Source organism: Phacochoerus africanus, chromosome 9 (assembly GCF_016906955.1).
Source record: "Phacochoerus africanus isolate WHEZ1 chromosome 9, ROS_Pafr_v1, whole genome shotgun sequence".
Taxonomy (NCBI): Eukaryota; Metazoa; Chordata; class Mammalia; order Artiodactyla; family Suidae; genus Phacochoerus; species Phacochoerus africanus.
Window position 1 is genome coordinate 128285541 of NC_062552.1, and position 10103 is coordinate 128295643.

At 49.5% G+C, this 10103-nt stretch overlaps 1 pseudogene; it reads right to left on the reverse strand.

Annotated features, from left to right (window-relative positions):
• Positions 1-8533: 8533 nt before the first annotated feature.
• LOC125136782 (immunoglobulin heavy variable 3-23-like) lies at positions 8534-9122 on the reverse strand (annotated as a pseudogene).
• Positions 9123-10103: the final 981 nt, after the last annotated feature.

Consider the following 10103-nt stretch of genomic DNA (forward strand, 5'->3'; position numbering starts at 1 on the left):
AGGGTTCATGGGAGTTTCTCATATATCTCTAGTGTCTATGTTGGATTTATGGGTTTCCTTTAATAGATGCTCTGGCATGGGTCCTCTGGAGTATTTGGCAGTTCTGTGCTTCATTTTTAAGTAACCTCCCTACTGTTCTCCATAGTGGTTGCATGTACCCACATGCCTGTACTGACGCAAAGCAATCATTCTTTGAAAAATGGGTAAAACCTGTGTGCCTGGAAAGTTAAATACATGCTTCTAACAATCCAGTGTTCAATGAGGAAATCCAAAGGAAAATCAAAGCACCTCAAGGAAAATGGCAATGAAAACACAGCCATTCCAAATCTATGGGATGCCCCCAAAGGTGTCATTACAGGGATGGTGATGGCCATGCAGCCTAAGCCATCAGCTAAAGGAATTAGAGAAAAAAAAAAAAACCCTGGAAAGTCTGCAGAGGGTGGTCATCTTATGGAGCTGAGAAGAAATCAATAAAATAGCACCTCAAGAAAATAGAGAAAAGAAGGATGCTCTTATATGTGTAACTGGTTCACGTTGCTATAGAGCAGAATTTGACAGAACAGTGTAAATCCACTATAATAAATTATTTAAAAACTAGACAAAACACAATCAGACCAGGAGATGGTACTTTGAAAGGGTAAATCAAATTGCCAAGCAGCTGGGCAGACTCAGCAACAAGATGTGAGAGAGAAACCATATAAACAAAACAAGAAATGAGAAAGGAAATATCTTAATGGATGCTGCAGAAGCACAAAAAATCCCACGAGAACACCATGAACAATGACAGGCCCATAACTTTGACATCCTAGACGAAATGGACAAGTTTCTCGAGTCAGACAGCCCACCCGAACCAAATCAGGTAGAAATACGCCATTGGACCAGAACTGTCACTAGAAATGAAATTGCATATGTCATTAACACTCCCTACAAATATTCTCAACCAAATGTAGCCAACGGAATCCAGCAGGTCATAAAACCAAGGCATTCACCATGGCCTCATGGGGTTCATGTCACGTTCGCAAGGATGGTTCAACCTAACACAACGAAATCTCTTCAAAACCACGTTAAGAAAAGTCCAAAGCCACATGATATTCTCAATAGATGCAGAAAAAGCATTTCAGCCAATCCCACATGCGCTCAGGACAAAACCTCTTATCCAAGTTGGTATTAAGGGACCATATTTTAAGATGACAAATGCCGTTGTTGACAAACCCGTATCCAATGAAATACTCAACAGAGAAAAGCGGAAAGTCTTCACGTGAAAATCTGGAACAAGACAAGGGATGCCCACTCTCACCCCTTTTCTTCAACAGAGTATTGGGAGTCCCAGCCACAGCCACCAGGCCAACAGGAGAAATCCACTCTATCCAAACCGGGAGGGAAGAGGTAAAATGGTCACTCTAAGCAGATGACATGAGAGTGTATAGAAAACTGGAAGGACTCCACACAGGAACGTCCCAAACTGATCAAGGAACTCAGCAGAGTAGCAGGATACAAAATTCACCTTTCGGAGGGAGGTTGCCTTTCTGTATGCTAACAACGGTGTGTTACAAAAAGGGCAAGTCTCTTTTGTTTGTCTGATGGCTGTGGCCAGGACTTCCAACCCTCTGTTAGAATAGCGGTGGTGAGAGTGGGCATCCCTGCCTTGTTCCAGACTTTAGTGGGAAGGCTTTCAGTTTGTCTCCATTGAGTATTGTATTTGCTGTGGGTTTGTCATAAAAGGCTTTGCTTATGTGAAGGAATATTCCCTCTATACCCACCGTGGTGAGAGCTGTTATCATAAGCGATGGTTGGACTTTGTCAGATGCTTATGTCTGCGTCTGTTGAGATGATCATATGGTTTTTGACTCTTCTTTTCTTAGTGCGCTGGGTATGGCGTTGATTGAGTGGCACATGTTGAACCATCCTTGTGACCCTGGGATGAATCCCACCTGGGCATGACGTATGACCTTGTTGATATGTTGTTGGATTTGGTTGGCTAAAATTTCATTGCGAATTTTTGCGTCTATATTCATCAAAGATATTGGCAGGCAAAAGAAATAAAGGCATCCACATAGTAAGAGAAGAGATAGATCTGTCACTGTAGGCAGACGCAAGACACTAAATTCAGAAATCCTAAGGACTCAATGCAGCAAGTATTGAACTGATCACCAAATTCAGCAAAGTAGCAGGATGAAAGATTCACATTCAGAAATCAGTCACATTTCTGTCTATGCACAATGAAACTTTAGAGAAGGAATGCGAAGACACAATACCTATTAAAATTGCACCCCCAAAATTCAAACACCTGGGAATACTCCTGACCAAGGGGGCAGAGGACCTATATGCCGAGAGGTATCAAACCTTCATCAAGAAAGGAAAGCAGACGTAAAGAAATGGAAAGATACTCCATGCTCCTGGGTTGGAAAAATTAATGCTGTGAAAGTGGCCATACCACCCAAAGCGATCTGCAGGTTCAACACAATCCCTATCTAATTACCCATGACATTTTTCACAGAACTGGAATAAACTATCCAAACATTTCTATGGAACCACCAAAGACCCAGAATTGCCAAAGCAGTCCTGAGGAACACAAACCAAGCAGGAGGCATCGCTCTCCCAGACCTCAGGCAATATCACAAAGCCTCAGTCCTCAGGACCGTGTGGTACTGGTACCAAAACCGACAGACCGACCAAGGGAACAGAAGAGAGAACCCGGAAACAAACCCTCACACCTATGGTCACTTAATCTTTGCCAAAGGAGGCAAGGACAGAAAAATGGGAACAAGACTGTCTTTTCAGCAGGAAGTGCTGGGAAACCTGGGCAGCTGCATGGAAAGCAGAACACCCCCGCACACCATGCACAGATATAAACTCAACGTGGCTGAGAGACTTCGGTGTAAGACAAGACAGCATCAAGGTCCTGCAAGAGAACATAGGCAGAACATTCTCTGACATCAACCTTACCAATGGTTTCTCAGGTCAGTCTCCCAAAGCAACAGAAACAAGAGCAAAAATAAACCGATGGGACCTCATCACACTGACAAGTTTTGCTCAGCAAAGAAAAGAAAAGAAAAACAAAGAGACAGTTTACAGAATGGGAGAAAGTAGTTTCAAATGATGCAACTGACAAGGGCTTAATCTCTAAAATATATAAACACCTTAGACGCCTCAACAGCAAAAAAGCCCACAACCCACTGAGAAAATCAGGAAAAACATCTGGAAAGACATTCCTCCAAGGAGGCTATACTGATGGCGAACAAGCACATGAAGACATGCTCACCGTCCCTGACTATTAGGGGAAAGTAAATCAGAGCTACCCCGAGATACCCTCTCGCCCAGTCAGAATGGCCATCATTAACGCATCCACACATAACAAGTGCTGGAGGGGGTGTGGAGAAAAGGGAACCCTCCTGCACTGTTGGGGGGAACTCTTCATAGACGCATAAAAGCACCAGCATTGCCTAAGCCAGCCTGAGGCGAGTGGGCGGGCGTGGCAAGCAGGAGGGGACACTCCGCCAGATGTGCGACAATATTACAGAGCGACTGTGAACCAGACAGTGTGGTACTGGCACAGCGACAGACCCACAGAACAATGGAACACAATCAAGAGCCCAGAAATAAACCCAGACATCTACGGCTAACTAATCTGTGACAACGCAGGCAAGAAAATAAAATGGGAAAAGAAGTCTCTTCAGCACGTGGTGCTGGAAACCCGAAGAGCTGCATGTAAATCAAGGAAACTGGAACAAGCCTGAGACCACATCATAACTAAATGCAAAATGGCTTAAAGGCTTCAGCAGAAGCCGTGACCCCACAAACCTCCTACAAGGGAACATAGGCGAAATCTTCTCTGACGTCAGCCAGACAAACGTTTTCTTGTGTCAGGCTCCCAAGGCAATAGAGTTAGAAACAAAACCTCAACCAATGGGGCAGACTCAGACTTAGAGGATATTGCACGGCAAAGGGAATCACCAGAGACGTGAAAAGACAAGCTAAGGAATTGGAGAAGGCTAGAGACGACTGTTCTGCTTCTCCCAGCACGCCTTGTGGAAGGTTGTTCCCCGTGAGGTGGTAGCTGGAAGGGCCAGGCCTTTAGAGACAAGTCCCTGTGGCACTCCCCCTGCCCTGTTGCATTCAGACACACAAAAGGACGGAGGGCTTCACGAATGACACCCACGCCTGGTACCAAGAGACAAAGCCTACCTGCCCACCATGTCTCTTTCACCACTTCTTCTGATATTCGGCTGACAATTCCATTGGAAGAAACTCAGGGAATAACTGGCCTTGACCCTCCATGAAGCTCTACGTCTGTACTTTTCCCAGGAAGCCAAGCAGTGACCCTCCAGAGATTCGCTAGCCTGTCCTCTGTCCCCATGGTCCACGTGGCTGCAGGAAGCAGGGGCCCTGGACAGGCTGGGTTAGTAACCACATACCTGAGTTTCTCACATCGCTGGACTCTGAGAGTCCAACATCAAGATTCTGGGAGGTGTGGTTCCTGGAGCAGAACAGCTTCCTGATGGACAGTTTTCCCCTGTAACCTCCTCTGTTTGGGGGGCGGGACAGGGGGCTTTGGCCAGAGCTGAGTTCCCACTAATGGGGGCCCCACCCCAACAGCCTACGCCCTCCCCAAAGCCCCGGCTTCTAAGTTCAGCATGTTGGGCACTGGGTTTCGACGTGTGCATTTTGGGAACACAACCCTTAAACTGATCGCAGGAACCAAGGAGTCCCGGCATAATTCTACACAATTGGAGGCTCCCCCTGGGGCGTCCCGTAACTGAGGATACTCGTGGATACCCTAGAAGCTCTGACCCTCGAAAGCAAAGTGCTCATGTGAGACCCTCGGAACCAGCCGACGACACTGGAGTGTGGCCCCTGAGCAGCCAAACTCTTTGACATGGAATCTACATCCTGTAATTTTTATGTTACTGTCAGAGTTCTTATCATAGGTATGAAAGAATTGACAAGTTTTCCTAAGGCCGCAGGTGTCCTTCAATCCATAATGGCCACTCATCCCTCTTTGAATGCATTGTGTGCAGGTCCTTATGCAGAATAAATGGTCCCCTTCTTTCCCATTTGGTGCCTGACGGGTTCTGGCTCGTTCCTTCCTGGTCCCGTGCTGTTCACGGCAGGCAAGTCGGAGAAGAACGCCCGAGATCCTCACCCACTGTGCGGCTGGGAGCCGGATCCACATGAGCTGCTCCCGGGAGCAGGACCCTCGCCCTCCTCCACCCTGAAGCACAGTGAGGACCCTGATCCAGCGTCCATTCCTGTGTCTGTCCAGCCTCACATGGTGCTGGATGGGCCTTCCCTGCTCCAAACAGCCCCCGAGCAGTGGGCCTGAGAACCTTTGGCTACACCCCGCGGCTCGTGGTGAGGTGTCCTTAGGCTGAATTTCTACACCACGCTGCGTGGGGAGTCCCTGTGCCCTTGCGCGGAGGAAAGTAGCGTGGAGGCTGTGAGAGAGGGTCCGGTGAACCAGGGCCACCAAGGGGAGTTGAGTTTCTTGCTTTGGGATCAAGGGCCCGCGGATGTTGGATGTCCCGCAAGTACTCTCTGCTGCTCCTGCCGAGCAGCGTGGCTGAGTCCAACCGAGCCTCTTCTGTAGCTTCATCTGACTGATAGGAGCGATTATCAATAGTACGAAGAGAAGGGGGAAAGAGACCCTTCACGCCCCGTACCTTTCAAGCATGGGAGAATATTCCCCCCCTTGCAACAGTCCTTTCTCCTTCAGAGCCTGGAGTCCACAGGGGTTCCCGTGGGGAGATGCCACCCGGAGAGGAAGCCCCAGACCCTGGCGGGAATCCCGCCCTTCACCTGCCTCTGCACCTGCTCCTGGGCTGAAACACACATGGTGGGTCCTGAGCGCCCCCTGCAGCCCAGGCGCTGTGTCCCTGCAGGGAGGTTTTTGTCCTGGGCTCAAACTCCCTGCCCCTCAGTGTCACTGGAAAAGCCACACGAGGCGGAGCCCTTGACTCCCAGAAGTTCACTTGCAGATCCAGCATGTTCTTGGGGTCGTCTCTGCAGAAGGTGAACCGGCCCTTCACAGAGGCTCCATCGTGTGTGTGACCACGATTACGGGTCCGTGAGACCCACTGCAGTCCCTTCCCTGGAGCCTGGAGCACCCCGCTCAGGTGGGAGCTACCTGAAGCTGCACCCACAAGCTGCACAGGAGAGTCCCAGAGGCCCCCCCAGGCCTCCCCCAGACTCCACCAGCTGCACCTCACACTGGGTCCCTGTAAACCCAAAGGCAGCCTGGTCAGGAACCTCTTGCACACGCACCGATGGCCACTCACATTTCAGCATCTCCTGTTCCCCAGAAGTCACCCTGTGATCCCTCCGCCAAACCGCCCAGCTGAGCTCAGACTCCATGGTGGGGGGTCTGTGCTCAGGCCTGATCACACAGTGGGAGCAGCTGGGCCTGCTGGGGCAGGGGCTCCTCTGCCAGGGCTGTGGGATCAGGGCCGGCTTGTTTTCCTCAGCAGAGGTGTGCCCCCCTTTTTTTGACCTATTAGTATGTAAGATGTACTAAGAACGAAACTGTGTATGATGTACTCCGGGTTCAGAAAGACCAATGAATGCCAACAGCTGCAGCACTGATGCACCTGGAGGTTCTCCTCCTACGTGACGTGAGTGACAGAGAGAACGACACACACCATATACCTCTCCTTCGTGGAGTCTGATACATGCACAGGTGAGACCATGTAGGGAAGAGAAAGAGGCTCACGCACGCGGAGAGCAGACCTGTGGTTGGCAAGGCGGGAGCGAGGGCGTGGGACGGACTGGAAGTTTGGGGTTAGTGGGTGTAAACCGTTACCTTGAGGTGAACGAGCCGAGAGGTCCTGATGTGCTGCCCAGGGAAGCACATGCAGCCAGTGTGTGAAAACACGACTGAAGAGCATATGAGAATCAGAGAAAGGTGTGTGTACATATAATGCCAGTTTGGTGCAGAGCAGCAGTGAGAGAACATGGACAATCATGATGAGATAAATCTAAAGAAAAGAAGACATGCCTCCTTTGAGTGCCCAGTGGGTGAAGACCCTGAGCAGAGCGTGGGTGTGGGCAGAACAGCAGAAGGAATCGGTGTGGCTGACAGAGGCCTCTAGGCCCGAATTCCCGAATCTGCTGACCCTCCAGGTGGAGCAGGTGCACCTTCCCAGGGGAGGTCTGATTCTTCCTTCAGGGACACAGAGGAGGTCAGGTGGTTCCTCTCTGTGTTGGGTTTTTCTTATTCACTTTAACTCAGAGGAATCAACGTCCCATGGAGACACATATATGGGAGGCTCACGTGTTCTGTTGTTTTTCTATCTGCACACAGACATGTGGGGTAGGTCTAGGTGTACCTGCCTTTGAAGGAGGTAGAGCTAAGCCCTTCAGCCTGCACGTGGAATGCAGCAGAGCTGTGGAGCCTACATCAGGGAACAGAGCACCCTTGCTGTTAGGCTTGTCTTTTTTGTTTATTTTAATCTAAAGCATAGTTGATTACAGTGTTGTGCCATTTCTTTTCTGTAAAGTGATCTTTTGTATTTACATGCACATTCTTTTTCTCATATTATCTTCTTGATATGTTATCCTTAGAGATTAGATGCAGTACGCAAATCTATACTTTGTAACAGGGCCTGTGGATTGAAAACTGGACCGGCTCCCCTCCCCTCACAGGAATTCCTGGAGAGAGTTGGCAATGGCTAGTGAGGTTGCAGTGATTGCTTCCTGGAATGAGAGCAGGGGTGTTTCTCTTGCTGCCTAGTGCTCACCTCGGACTGTGAGGTGAAGGAAGGATCCTGCCCATTGGTTTACAGCACTTTCTGAAAATCCACATGTTATCATCGACCTGAGTGTAAACGTTCCCTACCAAATATCTATCTACGTGTTGATTGAGATAATTTTCATGGTTCTTATTTGTCACCATGTCACCCACAGAGCAGAACAGGATGCAGGCTTCACCCAAGTCGATGGAGTGTGTTTTGGACCTGGAGGCAAGAGCCCAGAAAGGACACTCCACCCACGTCCTGTCTACCTGGCATCATTCCTGGGGGCCCGTGAGGGTCCTGGTGTGATACCCTGCTTTTAGGCTCTGCATGCATCAGAATTACAGGAAAGCAAGGAGCCACGACCCTGGCAGTGTCTGCCAACCTAACAGCAAGCAAGGACTGAGATTCCAAAGGAGGAAGCAAGTCTATGATTCCCTCTGCCTAAAGCCAGTGTGGTATGTCTGAACCTGCTCGATTTCTTCAATATTTGGACGAGAACAATCAGGAATTGAAATCTGTAAATTACTCTCTGTCTATTGTGCATGACATGATATTTTTTCTTCCTGTCTCAGAGGGCCTTTGTGTTGCAGAGCCTGTAGCGTAAGCAAAGAATCCTGTGTCCAGAGAGGATCCCCAGGGAGATGCTACATGGAGAGGAAGCCCCAGACCCTGGCAGGAAACCAGCCCTTCCAACTCCCTCTGCACCTGCTCCTGGGCATGAAACATACACACAGTGATTGTGGGTCCTGAGCGCCCCCTGCAGCCCAGACCCTGTGTCCCTGCAGGGAGGTTTTTGTCTGGGCTCACACAGCGGTCCCCTCACTGTGTCTTTCGCACAGTAATACCGGGCCGTGTCTTCGGTTCTCAGGCTGTTCATTTGCAGATAGGCCGTGTTCTGGGAGTTGTCTCTGGAGATGGTGAATCGGCCCTTCACAGAGTCTGCGTAGTAGGTGCTACCACTATAACTACCACTACCAATAGCTGCCAGCCACTCCAGCCCCTTCCCTGGAGCCTGGCGGACCCAGCTCATTTGATAACTACTGAAGGTGAATCCAGAGCCGACACAGGAGAGTCTCAGAGACCCCCCAGGCTGCACCAGGCCTCCTCCAGACTCCACCAGCTTCTCCTCAGCCTGGACACCTGCAAACACAAAGACATCCTGGTCAGAAAACTGTCACACGCACACTGAGGTGCCCTCCAATCCTCTTTTTTCTCCCCCCCCAGGATTTACCTTGTAAGAGAGCAAACAAGACCACCCAGTTCAGCCGAAACTCCATGGCGGGTGGTCTGTGTTCTTTCCGGATCACAGAACGGGATCGTGGGGCTGGGCTCCTTGCCAGAGCTGCAGGGTCATGGCAGGGCTGGTTTTATCTGCTGAGGGAGGAACCTATTTGCATGGCCTCCTAGTATATAAGCGGTTATGGCATCGCGTGACCTCAAAGTGGCAGGTGCCCAAGGCAGGCATGAGGGTCCTGATGCTGGCCGGTTGGATGGCGTTTACGGAGATGTCTTTTCATTGCATGAGTTTCGTCACGGTAGACACCTGTCACTCGTGGGCCATTCTGATTTCCACCGTGGCACACAAACCGCTGATGGAGAAGTCATTGTTTTCCCCACATTCAGGAAATAAACTCACCCAGGGGCGTAGCGTTCTGTGGCGTCTCCAAGGACGCACACGTGCTGGGAGTCCCTCCTTGTGTCTGCACTTGTGCTCCTCCTGCTGGACCCACCTGTCCCCTGAACCAACTGCAGGACAGAGTGGACACACCTGCAGGGGGGCAGATCCCCTTCCATCTAAGGCTCACGATGGTATTGTTCCCCTGTCGTATTTGCCTTGGGATGTATCGTTAGGGTTCATGGGAGTTTCTCATATATCTCTAGTGTCTATGTTGGATTTATGGGTTTCCTTTAATAGATGCTCTGGCATGGGTCCTCTGGAGTATTAGGGCAGTTCTGTGCTTCATTTTTAAGTAACCTCCCTACTGTTCTCCATAGTGGTTGCAGGTTCCCAAATGCCTATACTGACGCAAAGATCATCATTCCTGGAAAAATGGGTAAAACCTGTGTGGCCTGGAAAGTTAAATACATGGTTCTAAAAATCCAGTGTTCAATCAGGAAATCCAAAATAAAATAAAATACCTCAAGGAAAATGCAAGTGAAACACAGCCATTCCAATCTATGGGATGCCCCCAAAGGGTGTCATTACAGGGATGGTGATGGCTATGCATCCTAACTTATCACCTAAAGGAATTGGAGACAAGGAAAAAAACCTGGAACTTCTGCAGAGGGTGGTCATCTTATGGAGCTGGGAAGAAATCAATGGAAAAGCACTTCAAAAAATAAAACAGAGAAAAAAGGATGCTCATCTGTGTA